We start from the raw sequence: 16,449 nt of genomic DNA, 5'->3' as shown, positions 1-16,449 counted from the left end.
AGGGACTAAGAACCCATTTGGCTTAGCTTAAAAAAAGTGGCTTATAAGCTGGTTTGACAAAAAAAACAGCTCATAAGCCAAAAAAATAAGTTAGGCCACTCCAACTTATTTTTTTGGCTAATTCTAAGCACTTTTTTAGTTTATAAGCTACTTTATCAAATACCTTAAAAATAAAAAAACAACTTATAAGCTAGTTTGACCACTTATAAGTCAATCCAAAAAGGCTCTCTCGTCTGTGAAGTCGTCAATTTCTTGTCGCTAATACACTAAGTTGAGCGGAACTGAAGGCCCACCCAATTTTCCCTCTAAACAAACTACTCCTATTTTTTTTTATAGTTATATTTTATATTTTATGGTTATAAAAATTAGAAATACTTAACATTCCTACGTTTCAGCATTTTTAGGGTCTAGGATTTACTTCCCCATTTCTCTCAATAATATCTCTAAGCTCTCATCAATTTGACAACCTTTTCTGATATTTTAGTGAAATTCATCCTCGATTTCTTCATTCAAGTTGATAATTTCTGTTCTCATTTGCTTCAACGTCTAAAGTTTACTTTCCTTAATTTTATTTTCCTCATCCGCTTCAGCTATGCTTTTATGTGTGTGTCATTTTACTTGCTAGTGTTTCTTTCTTCGACTCACTATTTAGACTTTATTTAATTTCCCAAATTTCTAAAAGGAAGATTTAATCAGCAGGCTTGTACCTATAACCAATTGATATTTGCTAATATAAATCAAACATGTGTCTTTATTAAACTGTGACGATTTCATGTAGTGGAGAAAATTGTTTGTTGCTAGCGCAGTAGTAGACAGATTGAAGTTATAAAAAAAAGTAGAAGATTTATTTGTGGAATCTCTTTCTTGTACGCGCTTTGGGAGTGTGGTATTTTATAGTTGAACACGTTGAAATAGATACTAAATGTTGTTGGTTTCTCCTCAAGTATGTTTCTTGAGTAAGTGCATTACTGTTGTATTTGTATTTGTTGTGTTTCTCTTTATCCATTTCTAGTAATTTCTTTGCTGATTCCAATTTGTTCCCAACTTGTTTACTTTCCCCCCATTTTGGGAGAGGGCTGGGTCGATTTATCTAGTTATGCGCTGTTTCCTGCTTTGAGTTTGTTTTTTTTGGGATATGAATTGAAATTCATCTTTGCCCTTCCGTTGTGAATCGAATTTAGTTGGAATGTGAGGTGAAGTTAATTTCCCATTGTTGACGATACTTGGAGCTTAATCTTGAGTTAGGAAAAACTGAACTAGGAGTTGACTGAACATAGCTCTCTAATTGCTACTGAACTAGGAGTTGACTGAACATAGCTCTCTTATATATAGTGGATTGAGGAATTTGAATTGAAAATCTGGAAAAATATACGAAAAAAAATTGCTGATAATTTTCGAAGAGTTGATAATTGGCTGTTGGATTACTTGTAAAATTTGCAGATTTTGCTGTCGAAGAATGATTTAGCGATTTGTCAATTGAGCTGAAATTAAGAGCTAAGAATTGATTACTAGCTTCTGTTTGGATTGTCATTTACTGTTGAGAATTGTTCACTATTTCGATTTTCGATATGTGAAACCTGCAACTTGTTTGAAAATTTGTGGAACAAGATAGGGCCATTATCCCTTTACTAAATCCCCGGTCTCTTGCCACCACGAACAAGACCTTTTCCGATCAAATAGCTTTTTATTATTTAACAAGAAAGATGAGTATTATCTGAAGTGTAAACTTAAGAGCTGCATCTGCATTGGGTGTAAGAACTTGTTCATATCTTTCTGAAAATCAGTTGGGGCTGCTTTTGGGTTAAACTAGAATCATCAAGCTAGAAGGAACTGAACTGAGCAGAGTAACTTTGGCATTGCACAATTTCAACTTTCTTACACAATTTCTAATACATGTGACTATCCTGCCCAGTTTCTTAACCGTATTACTGTCTAGCTTGATCCACTAGCTACCAGAAATACCACAAAAATTTGCAACTTCAGCAAACTATTTCTGTCCAAAATTTTCAGTTTTAGATCAAGCTTCGTGATTCCTGCAAACTAGTGAGTAAAAATCAACTTGTTTGTTGCTGAAGATGTACTGAGTTTGGCACTGGAGTTTGGCTAGGGAATTTAGTCACTATTTTGATTTAGGCTAAAGGGCTTCTCTATCTTTTGAACCATGTTAAAATAGAGTTGAATATTTTATTTCAGCAACTGTAGTTTACTTGTTATGATCCTTTATGCAAATTGGATTAAGTATTTATATTCCTGATGCTCGCCTTTCTTATAATCTTCCTATGGATGAAATTGAATTTGATAAGTAGCTCCTTTTTGTTAGTTGCCTGGATAGAGGGAAGAAGATGGTGTATTGTTACATGCCTCCTTGGTTCTTTGTATCTTCCATTTTTTCTGTAATTTTTTTTAGGCACAATGTGTGTCAGATAATGTAAGATTTGGATATACATATCTTGCACATTATCTCAATTCTGGTATGTTTAACTTTCACCAATGATATTGTAGGTCATTTAATAGGAATAAAATATGTCCCACCAACCAGGGGATGATGCTGACTACATGGCAGATGACATGACATGGAAGCTATAGATGATGATGTGGATGATTAGTTAACGGCAGCGACATGGTCTGTGCTCCTCCCTGAAAATATATTTGTTCATTTAGTGTTAAACATTTTAACTTCAATATGTTACTTGTCTACTTGTGGATTCGAATAATAAAATGCAAGATATTTCTGCTGCTGAGGCAAAGACTTTCAAGGGATTCCCTGGGAAAGGCTTAGTATAACCAGGGAGTAGTACAGGCAAACGAGATTACATTAATACAAGAACTATGAAATACTCCTCAATTTTGGGGAGCATCATCGAAGGTAAACCTACTCTGTCAGCTCTGTGCACAATGCTGGGTTCTGTGTCATTTTGCTTTGTGAATGCAAAGCCACAAAGAAAGAGTGTTCCGTATTATAAATTTAGACGTAATTCACAATAATTTAAATCAATCATATTACACTTCTCTATTTTTATAATAAGTGTCAAGTTTAAATAGAGTGTCAGCTTTTTCTCACACATTGTTTGGTTGACATTCTAATTTATTATTGTTTATACTTTTTGCAGCCCCTTTTGGATTGATGTTTCTACTTTGAAGGTGCATATAATTGCACTTGATATATTTGACACGTGAGTGGTTAAGTTGCTATTAGACTTAAATTCATTATTTAACCAATTTTTTTTCATCTTTATAGCTTTTTTATAGTATATATTTTGCAGGTTTTGGATACTTTGAGTTTACAAGTCAAGATGTAGATTTTGAAAACTTCATGCAAGTTGAAGAGTTAGTTATCATTTTGCAAGGACTGCTAGGCAATATTTTGTTTTTTTGGCTATGGATGCTAGCTTTTTCACTAAGAGGTTGTGTAAATAGTATGGTCTCTTGAATGATAGTCATACCATGACCCTACTGAGATGTTAATCCATGCTTTGAAATTAATTATATGTATGAAAAAAGGGTTATTATTGAATATATTGTTGAAATCCAATTGATTTCTTGTGCTGTAAGTTGTATAATATTGTGATGAAATGGGATTGAAATATGTTTTTAATATATTTAGTAGTGGCTTCCGATCCATTTAGTACTTTTAGTGACTAGATAAAACCTTGTCTTAAAGACTTTTGAGACCAGAAAACGTGGTCGCCAATAAATTGTATGCAACAAAATGCGACCAAACACCATATTTAGAGACCGAAAATATGGTCCTTAAAACTGTTCTAGGGACCAGAATATTACTGGTTGCAAAATACCTTTTAGGACTAGATGAGAAAACTCATCGCTATTACTTTTAGCGACAAGTTAATGTGAAGGGAGGGAAACAACAACCCGCACTGAGTTCTTTAAAAAATAAAGTTTCAACCCACCTCGCATCACATCCGTATAAAATCGTACCCACACCACCTCGCATAAGGCAAATCCCGCCCTGTACCCGACCTGCCTCATTGCCATCATAAGTCTTTTCTCCATAATTGTGGAAATAGGGCTTTTAATGAAGACCTATTTTGATTTGTCGGTGGATGGTTGAGTCTTTGATATCAGTCTTCCTTAATATTATTTGTGGGGTCCATGTCTACTTGATTTAAAAAAAATTACTCCTTCCGTCCCATAATAATTGTCACCTTAACAAAAAAAAATTGTCCCATAATAAGAATCAACTTAGGAAATCAAGACATAAATTAGCTAGTTTTTTCCAAGGGAAATTATGGCAAAATATTTACCCGGTTTAGCCCATCTTTATTTTATTACCCGCTATAGCCACTTTTTCACTATTCTGTTCTTTCCTTCCTCCGCCATCTCCGACGAGTTCCATTGAGGCCGACCAGCTCCTCCACCACGAGCCACCACTGCACAGCCTATAAACACCCCTTATACATTATGTATAAATCCATGTATAAACACCTCTTATATGAATTTGTCTAATATTGTATACTAGTCGTATGCATTATTATACACTTTTATATAAGGTTCATACATTGTCTACAATAGGTGTATAAAGTTCTATATTGTTGTATAGTGTTGTATATCGTCAAAAAGTGGCTATGTAGGTGTAATTTTAAAATATGGCTACGCAAATGTAATTTTGTATGCTGGATTGTACATTACTGAAATTTTTCCTTTTTTGTCACGACTTCAATTTCATGGGTCGTGGGGGCAACTACCTTATCCCACTTGGCAGGCAAACCCTTACCCTACACTTCCTTCATAAAATCGCTTTACCAATTCATGCCAACAATATTGAAATAAATAAGTAAATAAAATGTCTTTCTGGTAAAATTCACACCTTACAATTTTAATAACACAAATTTCCTGGACCTAGTCTAGATGTGTACAAGAGCTTCTATGGCATACAACAAGGGACAAGTAAAAATAAAATAATAACACAGCTTCTATCTGGAAGGAGATACACAAAAGCTGTCGGAGGATAACTACCGCTGCAACATAATGAAACCTCTAAGCAATTACCTGAAACACATCTACACCCCGAAAGGAATGTAACAAGAGCAGTATCAGTACACCACACGTACTACTAAGCATCATAGGTCGACTAAGATTAGTTCACGCAATATAATATAAAATTAATAGAATAAACATATATGTCAATTAATGATTACACTTATTAACTATTCCCGCTAATTAACAATGTATCATGAAATTACTCGGAACCCCTCTATTACTATCACTTACATAATTGCATGTAAAGGAATAACATAACCTAACAGCCTTGTCTATTTCGCAGACTCACAGACATTCATATCTCGAAATAAGAAATCAGGACAACTCTTCATATCGCTTCGTCCTATCGGAACTGATTAACATTCCCCCTTTATTCCCACAATATAGCGAATTGATTAATTAAACAACAGATACAATGATAATGCGATTCTTTCTAGACAACCCTCAGCTGCTCTCTACTTATAGATTATTCCTTATAACAAATATCAACAACCCATGAACAACGGAACACCCAATTTACGTATTCCATTCTTAGCCTTTCCTGACGTAAACATTAAATGCCTGAAAACCCACAATTACTTTACTACAAAAGGATCCAACTCTTAAAATATCGAAAGTGAGTCATACCTTAATACGATGCCATAAGACTCACGAAAACCATCAAATAGAATAATTATTATATATATATAAAATTACGGAAGTACAATGAAATAACTGTAGTCTGTCAGCAACCATGTACACACATGCTAAATGGGATGTTTTTCCCTAAATAGCCATGAATTGCAGGGGACCCATGGTGTTCATGTACCACTCGTTCCGGAACGAACCTCGGATCACGAGTTCACAACAAGGCCACATCGTCACCCCCTGTCAAATGTGCCTCACGCAGATGTATATGTTCCCTCTTCAATTATTATCAGTATTATCTATCACAATGTGTTATAAGTATTATCCATCACAAAAATATATTCCATAACGTTTCAGTCGAACATAATCAAATCATAAATACGCAGTAATATGGCGTACCACTCAATTTACCACATGTCATGCTAGAACTCGATATTAGTCATGCATACTCACAATGGGAGTTACTATAGTAAAGTACGCGCCACCTAACATATCGTAATCCAACCTATACTAAGCTTGATTTACCACCGCATCAAGCCTAACCCTTCTAGACCTTCCATGATTGTACATGAAACACTAATATCCCTCTTAGAATGATTAGCTAAGTTTCTCACTACTACGAGCCATTTTTAATGCTAACAATGTCAACCTATCGTATGTCCAACCTAACTTCTTGTTTGTAGACCTAATCATGCTTTCTCCCGTCAATTCTACGTCATATATACGTTTTACTAATCAAAGTCTAACTCAAGTAAATCATAACCTACCTCGATGCCGAGCAACTATTATGAGCGTCGTGGAGTCTCCTCCTATTGCATTCCCGAACCGAAACCTTGACAGCGAATTCTAAGAATTTCACGAACCTGAGAACAAGAGTCAAAATCAAGCATGCATAATTAATCTGGACTCCATGGTGATTAATGTTTCTACGTCGTTTACAGACAATTCTTCTTTTATTAATCCTGAGGGGAAACTCACTACAAGAGGGATTATCTTTATGAATTTTTAGCAAAAAGGATGGTTGAGGGCTTACCTTGATGAAATCTCCGAATGTTTTATTAAATATCTCCCGGAGGCAGCCCAAAATAAGGTTTTAAGGAAAAGTGGGACAAAACCCCGAAATAGAGCTGAATATATAGTTTTGATTTTCACCATCTTCATTGCAGCGATGGGATTTTCACTGCAACGAACTCGCTACAGCGGTCCCTGTACCGCTGTAGCAAAGGATTTTTATCCGGGCCCACGAGTTTTGATTTCTCAGGATTTGATCACGATTTCAATTTTGCGCGACACTTCTAAGCAAACTTAGCTTTTAATCCCCATGAAACTTGGTTTTGAACATGGATCGCAGAAGGTTTTCAACAATGACCAAGCGGGTTGTTACATTTTTCCAACTCTACTCTTGGAAAAAACTGACAAGTTAAAGTAACATCTAAATGATGATTGAAAAAGTCACATAGTAATCAGGCATTGTTGGATTCCCAGTGTAAAAAATGATTACTACTTGTGCATGTTTTAATCAAGAGGAAAAAGTAATTTATTTTACTATATAGGGTAATTTAGTAAACTTCACATTGCATTATTAATTTCTTAATATGCGTGTTTTTTGCTAAGATGACACTTATTATGGGACGGAGGGAGTAATATTTATTTTGCCATGATGTAAAGTTTTTTTTTATGACAAATGTGATTAAGTGATTTTGTAAGTGAAGAAATACAAGTTGAGTGATTTTATTGATACAGAAGCAAGTAATATCTTTTTGCTAAATAATTCTTTATAGTTGAGTGAACTTTTGAGATATTTACTCGTAAAGAAAAATGTATTCTTTCTAACCATTTAAGTTCTTAGATTGGATGGTTTCATGGTTACATACTTTTACATGGTATTAAAGTAGGCCGTTGTAAAGAAAAGTGTATTCTCCAGCTAATTAATACTCCATTTGTTTTATTTTATCTGAATATGTTTGACTTGGAACACAATTTAAGAAGGAATGAAAATGTTTGGAACTTGTGGTTTTAAAAATGTCATGACATTTATATGACTATATAGAAGTCATGGCATTAAGGACAATGGACAATTCGCAGGAATGCCCTTATTTTGGGTTGGCCTTTAATTTTTGCCCCTCAAATTATTGGTCTTTTATTTTTATCCTTCACCTAATACCACGAGGTTTGGGGTTTGAAACCCGGCTTAGTCAAAAAAAAAAAAATTACAAGGCAGAGTTTTATAGCAAACTTAGGCCTGCAGGCAGAATTTTGCCTGCTTCAGGTAAAATTTTACCTTCAGACAGAATTTTGCCTTAAAGCAGAGTTTCGCAGGCAAAACACTGCCTTGGGAATCCAAGTTCTACCTAGGTAATTTTTTTAAATTTTTGACTGAGCGAGGGTTTGAACCCGGAACCTAAGAGTTTTAGGCGAAGAAAAAAAAATAAAGACCAACAATTTGAGGGGAAAAAATTAAAGAGCAGTGCATTTGAAGGGCACTCCGTACAAAAAAAATGAAAGACAACACGAGAAGCTTAAAGTTAAATTACTTTCAAATATAAAGAGATTAATCTTTTTGAAAAAGACTAAAAATTAAATAGTCTCACATAAACCTGAAGAAAGAGGATATAGTAGCTACAATTACCCTTACTCTTGTTGTGTTATTGTTTTCTGCTTTCTCATCATAAGTTTAGATAAGAGTACATCTTTTCAGAAGAAAATACACTAGAGATTTTGTATAGGTAATGATTTTTGTTTCCATACATTAAATGGAAAAAAATATTGAAAATTCAATTAATTATTCTACTTAAGTTTTGAAAAACCATGGTAAGTTATTTGAAATACTGAGAATACAAATCTATGAATATGTATACCTTTTCAACGATAACGAGCAATCTTCGAAACCAATTGAAAGATCAAGAACAAATAATTGATGTTGCATAAAAGTAAACAAATTTGTGTTATAACTTTGGAAATGAATTTTTGTCAGAAAAATTGTAACAGTATGAGAATGTCACGAATTATTATTCATGACAATTTTAGCCTTTGACTATTTTAATTTTTGCTTTTACCTTTTTCCTCTAAAAGCAAATTCCACATTCTTCAATATAATTTTTTTAATTCTTCTATTACTTTTTTCCTTCTAAAAGAAAATTTCACATTCTCCAGTATAAAAAAAAATTTAAAATTTTTCTTTTACTTTTTCTCTCTTGAAGCAAATTCCACATTCTCCTGTATAAAAAGGTAATAGCTGCTATATCATTACATATTTAGTCCCTACTTATTTATGTGGGTCATCATACACACACAAACACACAATTTTTTTTATATATATATATATATTTGCTAACCTACAATATGAAAGTTGTAAGATAGCAATGTACACACTTTTTGTTTGACTAAAATACCCCTGCCAGCTCTTTAAACTAAATACTTTTGGGGGCTTATTAGTCTTTTTCCCAAATTCCCAAATTTCTTTCCCTTTCTCCTACAGCTTGTTCTCAGATTAAACTTCAAAAAAACAATAATGAATGGTATTTCGTCCAATACCGCTTAACCATTTTAGCGCACGCTGAGTGGTCTTTGTGGAGAAAAAAAATAAAGAAAATGAGTGAATGAAAAAATATGGGTTTGCTTTAAGTTGGAACAATCTGTTGAAGTTGACAAATTACGAAAACCCTTAGGCAAAGACTTTGTTATGAATAGATGTAGATCTTCTAAATTCATGCTTTCTAATTTTCAATTTTATAATGATGAAAAAAATCAAAATTATCCCGACAAATTATTGTTCAACGAACTCAATATGTAACCAGTAAAAAAAAAAAATTACAAAGAAAATTTTCTTTTTTCTCTGTGCTGTCTACATATATGCTTCAAGTCCACTAATTATTAGGATTTCTAACACTCAAAAAATAAAGATTTTCATAAAGTTGACCTATTCTCTCCATAACTTCTTAAATCCTCTCATCTTCATTTTTTTTTTGGCACTGCTCGATATTGGAAGAAGGGGAGAGATAGAGAAGAAAAAGAAGTAGAAAAAACTTGGAAGATCAGATAAGAATCATGGCTGTTGGGTCATGTTTGTCCATAGATTATACATATGAGAGACAGAGAGAGGGGAGTTGGCTGATGCAAAAGATAGAGGGTGGAAATTTGGGAATTTGGGTAAAAGACCAATAAGCACCTAAAAGTATTTACTTTAGTGAGCTGGCAGAGGTATTTTACTCAAGCAAAAAGTGGGTACATGTCACGTCCCGAACCATGGCCTGGGCGTAACGCGGCACTCGGGCCTTGCTTGCATGTGTCTGAGCGAACCTCATGGCTTGCTTGTCAATATTGGCATCAAAACAATATAATCTATATGATGCAATTTAAATGAATCATGAAAATGTAATTTGCGGAATAAAGTCTTGAAATTATCTCGTAGCATGAAATAACATGAAAACTTAATAGTCTGCAAACATGGAAGCATAACTGACTCTGTGAACTAACATCTGTCTATGAAACCTCTAAAACATGTCTGAATACTAACTACCAGGACATGGCCTGGACTACCATAACTGAATACTAATGCAAACTCCATGTTGAACCCCGAGAGGAGTGGGGCTCACCAATAAGCTGATAATTGAGGTGATCCTACTGCGCAAGTGTATGCTCCTGAAAACCCGTATCTGCATCGTGAAGTGCAGGCCCCAGGCAAAAGGGATGTTAGTACATAGTGAATAGTACTAGTATGTAAAACCTGCTGAAATGAAGAACATGGCACAACATAGGTATAGGACATGAACTGAAATTGAATGTAACTTGAACATGAGCATAAAACGTGAGTAAAGTCTGAAAACAGTAAATCAATGAAAATACATATATATAAAACTGCTTGTAACGTGGGGAACGCTATAGTATAACCAACAACATGATCTGGTACTTGCGTCCCACCAGGAGAACACTCACACCTTGCCAGGGATATGAGATTTACATGATAATAAGCATGTAAGGATCCAAACTGCATAATGAAGGTGTTGGCTCCTTGCTGACAACCCTTATCCTACGGTGGCAACGTAGTTTCAGGCTATCTGAGCCTTCTCGGTTAACTAAGCAATTCCCAAAAACATGAACATGATATAGTTGGCTAAGAAGCCCATGATTTTCGTGAAATAACTTGTCATAGTCTTGCAAACATGTTCTTGATTCATGAGTAATAACAATAGTTCATAATTATATATATATATATATATATATATATATATATATATATATAATTGACTTGAAAACATGCTTGTAACTTGCTACATAAAATCATAAAGTTTCATACAAACATAATGAGAACACATGAAGAAGAATTCATGATTCAAGGATTAAGCTAGGGTTCCTAATAACCGTAATGGAAGATTAGGAATACAATAACGAATATAGATACAAAATTCATGTACATAAATACTGTCACGACCCGACTAGGAGCCGCAACGGGCACCCGGGGCTAACCACCGAGCACCGCTCATTATAATGCTCACTATACTTATTATACTCTTCTTTATCAAATTCATATACAATTCATGCTAGAAATCGTACTTTTATAAACATAAGCCCTTAGGCTATCAAAATAGTAGTATGCATATACGTAAAAACTGTGAGACCATACTACCCACACTGCGTACCTACGAGCCTCTACTGAAGTACTATACATATAGGCGGAACAAGACTCCGTCATGCCCAAAATATACATAGATATACACAACAGAATAACCATAAGCACCTCCGAACAATGGAGTGCTCTCAAATCAACCGCTAACTCCTATGCACCTGGATCAAGATCGTCTCTCTGTCTACCTGTGGGCATGAACACAACGTCCAAGAAAACGGACGTCAGTACGAATACTGTACTGAGTATGAGAGGCATAATCAATAATAATACATCAATGAAATAGGGAGGCATCAATAAAATAAGGTATAATCTGTAACTAATTGTGAATCATAGAGGCATACTGCATGCTGACTTACTTCCATACTCATCATCTCGTGTATGCATAACACATATGTATATAAACTGCCCGACTATATAGGTACGGTGTGATAATCAATAACATTAGCCCGCTTCCAGGCCTCCCGCGTCCGGGGTATTATCTCATGCCGCCCATTAGTGGTGTCTGCCCATGCCAATCGGTCATGGTGTATCCGTATAGCTGCCCGCCTTAGCGGTGACTGCCCGGCCAACTAGGCGCGGTGTACTATGATCATGACATTCTCATCATAAAATACTTGTAATAATATGCTTATCATAGTATATGCATAAGACTCAAGATCAACTATACTCTGTCGGGGTGACGTAAGGTCGTGATTCCCCGATTTCATTATGGAGCATTTATTGACATTCTGTCTCACCTTGAAGGAATTAGAACATAAGGTGAGTGTAAGCAATAAATAACATCACTATCAATATGGCACCATCATATCATATCTCTTATCTTATATAGACATTTATGGATATAGGCTTCTAGCTTTCCGGAATATAGGAACTCATGAAGAGGAAAGGAACTTATGCTATAGGATTCATGCCATTAGAAAGAAAGGACTAGCCTCACATACCTTTGTCGTTTAGCTATGTTATCGTTCACTTGCTCTCCCCCAATGTCACGTCGTTACCTTCATGGGAGAATTCATATTAACATTAGTTAATCGATTATAAGAATGCGTCGTAAATTCTAGAGAAAATTGGGCAGCATTTCCCCTGTAAACTTAACAATCCTCGAAATTCCAACTTAGTCAAACGTCAATCAAAATACCAACAACAACAATACCAACAATTTCATATCAAACTAGAATTAAATCCATTCTTAAATTACTCCCAAAACAGCCCAATATACATTCGGATGTCAATGCTTGTATACACTTCTTTATTTCCATATATCCATAATATAACAACAACAACTCCAACCAATCCCCTGATATTCCAGCCCACAAAATAGTCCATAACGACCATAAAACAGTCCCCAAAATATCATCGCAAAACAGCCACAAATATTATACCAAACAGCTCCAAAATATAGTCACAAAATAACCACGAAAATTACATAAAAAGCTCCAAAATATTGTCACAAAACAGTCACGAAAATTACATAAAACAGCCCCAAAATATTATCATAAAACAGCCACGAAAATTACATAAAACAACCCCAAAATATTGTCATAACACAGCCACGAAAATTACATAAAACAGCCCCAAAATATTGTCATAAAACAGCCCGGTATACGCTTTGTATACAATATCTTTATACACTTTATTCTCCCAAATTCAAGAACAACAACTAATCAACAACATCAACAACAATATCAACAATTATTATACATTATAACTCAGCTAATTCCATCCATTTAATCCACCTAAAACAACCCCTTAATCCATAAATCCCAACAAAACAACAAACGAGTTTATAATGCTATTTTCTCCGTTCTAATCTGTTAAAACTCTAAATAAACTTGTTAACAATGAAAAATGGAACTTAATCTTACCTTAAGTATGCAGCAACCACTTCCACCCTCTCTTTCTTGGCTGATTTTTAGCTCAAATTGAAGGTAACGCGACGTACAACACTTTTCTCTTCATGAGCTTCGCGATTCGGGGCTTAGATTTTGATCAAAACTTGGTTTATCTCTCTAACTCTCCTCTCCCTCTCTCTCTATGAAATATTCTGGATGTTGAGGTCTGAAAATGAAGGAGAAAGGCCGAAATATTTCATTAAATGGCAAAGAAAATGGGCCTGACCCGACTTGGAATCGGGTTGGGCCGAATTCATTGCCTAGCTTGACCTTTCTGCCTTAAAATGTCTATATCTCCTTATCCCGATGTCACATGCAGACCCACGACCTATGGTTGGAAATCTAGTTCAATTATCTACAACTTTCATTCTGGGAGTTTTCCCAAATTCCCAAAGGCTGATAGGGTTATGACCTTCCGAAGTCAAATCACCCGAAAACGTATCTTAAAAATATTATTTTGGAGGGCTTTCACTTTGCTTTGGCTCAAGGGTCCTTCTTGGGTTGTGTTTAACTTCACATATATTATTCATGTAACTTGTCATACGTCCTAAAAAAAATCTCGACATGTGGACCCCACCTCAGCTTATGAATAATCCAACGTACAAAAATACGGGATATAACATCCTTCCCCCCTTTGGAACATTCGTCCTCGAATGTTAAACTATCCGGGAATTTTATAAAATTTTTGCCAGAGTTTCCCTTGTAATCTGGCACTATCAACCTGTCGCAGCAACCCATAATATCATTGCCTCTCAGGGCTATATTACAATATCAACACATCTATGGCCACACACGACCAAAAATATAAAAATAATGCGTACATACCTTATATCATTGACGTTTCATCTTGAATTTCTTCCAAGGGTTGGAGTAAATGGGGGTACATAGATCTCATCTTCTCTTCCGCTTCCCAAGTCATTTCTTCCCGATTGTTGTTCCGCCATAGAACTTTGACTGATGCTACCTCTTTATTCCGAAGCCTTCGCACTTGCCTATCTAGAATAGCAACCGGCACTTCTTCGTATGTTAGCTTCTCTGTCACTTGCACATCCTCTATCGGGACAATCCTTGCGGGATCTCCAATACACTTGCGGATCATCGAAACATGGAATACCGGATGGACTGATTCAAGTTCCGAAGGCAAATTCAATTCATAGGCTACCTGACCCACCTTACTAATGATTTCATAGGGTTCGATATATCTAGGGCTTAGTTTCCATTTCTTGCCAAATCTCATCAGTCCCTTCATCGGTGTACTTTCAGAAACACCCAATCACCAACTTGAAATTCCAGGTCTGGTCGGCGATTGTCTGCATAGGACTTTTGGCGACTCTGGGCTGTCAACAATCGATCTCGGATGATCCTGACTTTTTTGACTGCTCATTGAATCAAGTCGGGGCCTATTAATTGTGTCTCTCCTGTTTCAAACCATCCAATTGGAGATCTACATTTTCTCCCGTACAAAGCTTCATATGGGGCCCTTTGAATACCGGAATGACAGCTGTTATTGTAGGCAAATTCAATAAGGGGTAAATGCTCATCCCAACTACCACTAAAATCCAACACACATGCTCGTAGCATATCTTCCAGGGTCTGAATAGTACGCTCGGCTTGTCCGTCGATCTGTGGATGAAATGTCGTACTGAACTTGACCTGAGTACCTAGACCTTCTTGAAAGGACTTCCAAAACTTAGTTGTAAACTGTGCCATCTGTCTGTAATAATGGCCAAAGGAATTCCATGAAGTCGCACAATTTCTTTTAGATACAACTTGGCATAGTCTTCTGCCGAATACGTGGTTCTGACTGGGAGGAAATGAGCTGCTTTTGTGAGCCTGTCCACGATCACCCATATAGAATTATGCTTCCCCCGTGAACGGGGTAATCCCACAATAAAATCCATATTAATGATTTCCCATTTCCACGTAGGAATTTCCATTGTTTGTAATAAGCCTCCTGGCTTCTGATGTTCTGCTTTTACCTGTTGGCAATTTGGACATTGTGCTACAAAATCTGCTATATTCCTCTTCATGCCATCCCACCAGTATATTGTTGACGCCCAATTTTGTCCTGCCTCTCTTCCGAAATACCTATTTACGCTTCTAATATTTTTTGGAAAATTAAAAAATATATATTTATATTTTACTATAATTATTAGCTCTTTATTAATACCGGCATTTGCATTATCCTGTCATTATCTTTTATTACCGTTTCTACTACCATTATTATTATTATTATGATTATGATTATTATTATTATTATTATTATTATTATTATTATGATTATTATAATTCACATTTATTTTTATTTTATTTTTTATCATTTCAACATTTTTTACCATCATATGCGCATGCATCGCATTTGTTTTCGCACCGTTAAATAATATCTTTCATTTGCTGTTGAACTTTAAAAAATATTTTTTTTGCACGACTATTACAATGTCATATAATTTTATTATCCGAGCACTAATAATTACATATTTTATATTAAGTAACATTTTAATCCGTATTAATTCAGTCCATAATTAAATCCTAAAACTATTTTGGGCTAAAGCCTAATTTGTAAAACCAACCCAATTTTCGGACCAATCCACATTTTTAATACCCAGCCCGACATTTTTCAGCCCACTATTCATTCAAACAGACTAGCCCATACCCGTTTGATTTGTACCCGACCCGGCCCAAATACCCTTTTAACAAAATATGAAACCTTAGGGTTTCATATTTTTCCTTCAGCCGACACCCCTCCCCCCCTTTTCTTTTTCTCCTCTTTCTCTCTCTCTTCGGTCCCTCCTCTCTCATCGTCATCCCCACCACCGCCGCTCCTCTTCATCATCTCCCAACCCCACCACCGCCGCCTACACCCCGCTCCCACTTCCCTCTGTTCCCCACTTTCCCCTGTTCCCCGCTCTCTCTCTCTTCTTGTCAAACGAAAGCCCTAAAATTTCCCTATAAGTACTGACTCAAATCCATTTTAATGGGAGGATTTTCAGGTTCATGAAATGACCCCAAGAAATAGGAGGATTTTTGATGGGTGAAATCCCTCAAGAACAGAGGATCTTTGTTCGTTTCATAAAATTCCTCCAAGAATCCGTTTTCTTTTAGCCGTAGAAACCCCCTGAAAATTAAAGATCTTGAAACCCCAAAATTCTCCAAATATATATATATATATATATATATATCAAGTTTTCAGTAGTCATAAGAAAATTCTAAACGTCGAACCAAGAACATTAAATCAATTTTCTATTTTTTTTTACTTGCCTTTGGGTCGCTTTTAATCCGAGTATACGCAAGTTCGAATTTCAAAGT

The 16,449-nt window shown here is 35.5% G+C and overlaps 1 long non-coding RNA gene across 2 annotated transcripts; it reads left to right on the top strand.

Annotated features, from left to right (window-relative positions):
- The first annotated feature begins 416 nt into the window (after window positions 1-416).
- LOC132605650 (uncharacterized) lies at window positions 417-3,536 on the top strand. Of its 2 annotated transcripts, XR_009569283.1 has the most exons (4): window positions 417-513; window positions 2,503-2,866; window positions 3,111-3,173; window positions 3,264-3,536. It is a non-coding gene; the product is annotated as an uncharacterized LOC132605650 (long non-coding RNA). The 2 variants fall into 2 exon arrangements; XR_009569282.1 differs by lacking the exon at window positions 417-513 and having other exon boundaries at window positions 520-2,866.
- Window positions 3,537-16,449: the final 12,913 nt, after the last annotated feature.

This window comes from Lycium barbarum, chromosome 8, assembly GCF_019175385.1.
Source record: "Lycium barbarum isolate Lr01 chromosome 8, ASM1917538v2, whole genome shotgun sequence".
NCBI lineage: Eukaryota > Viridiplantae > Streptophyta > Magnoliopsida > Solanales > Solanaceae > Lycium > Lycium barbarum.
The sequence above is the reverse complement of the archived record's forward strand: the minus strand, read 5'-3'. Positions and strand labels throughout refer to the sequence as shown.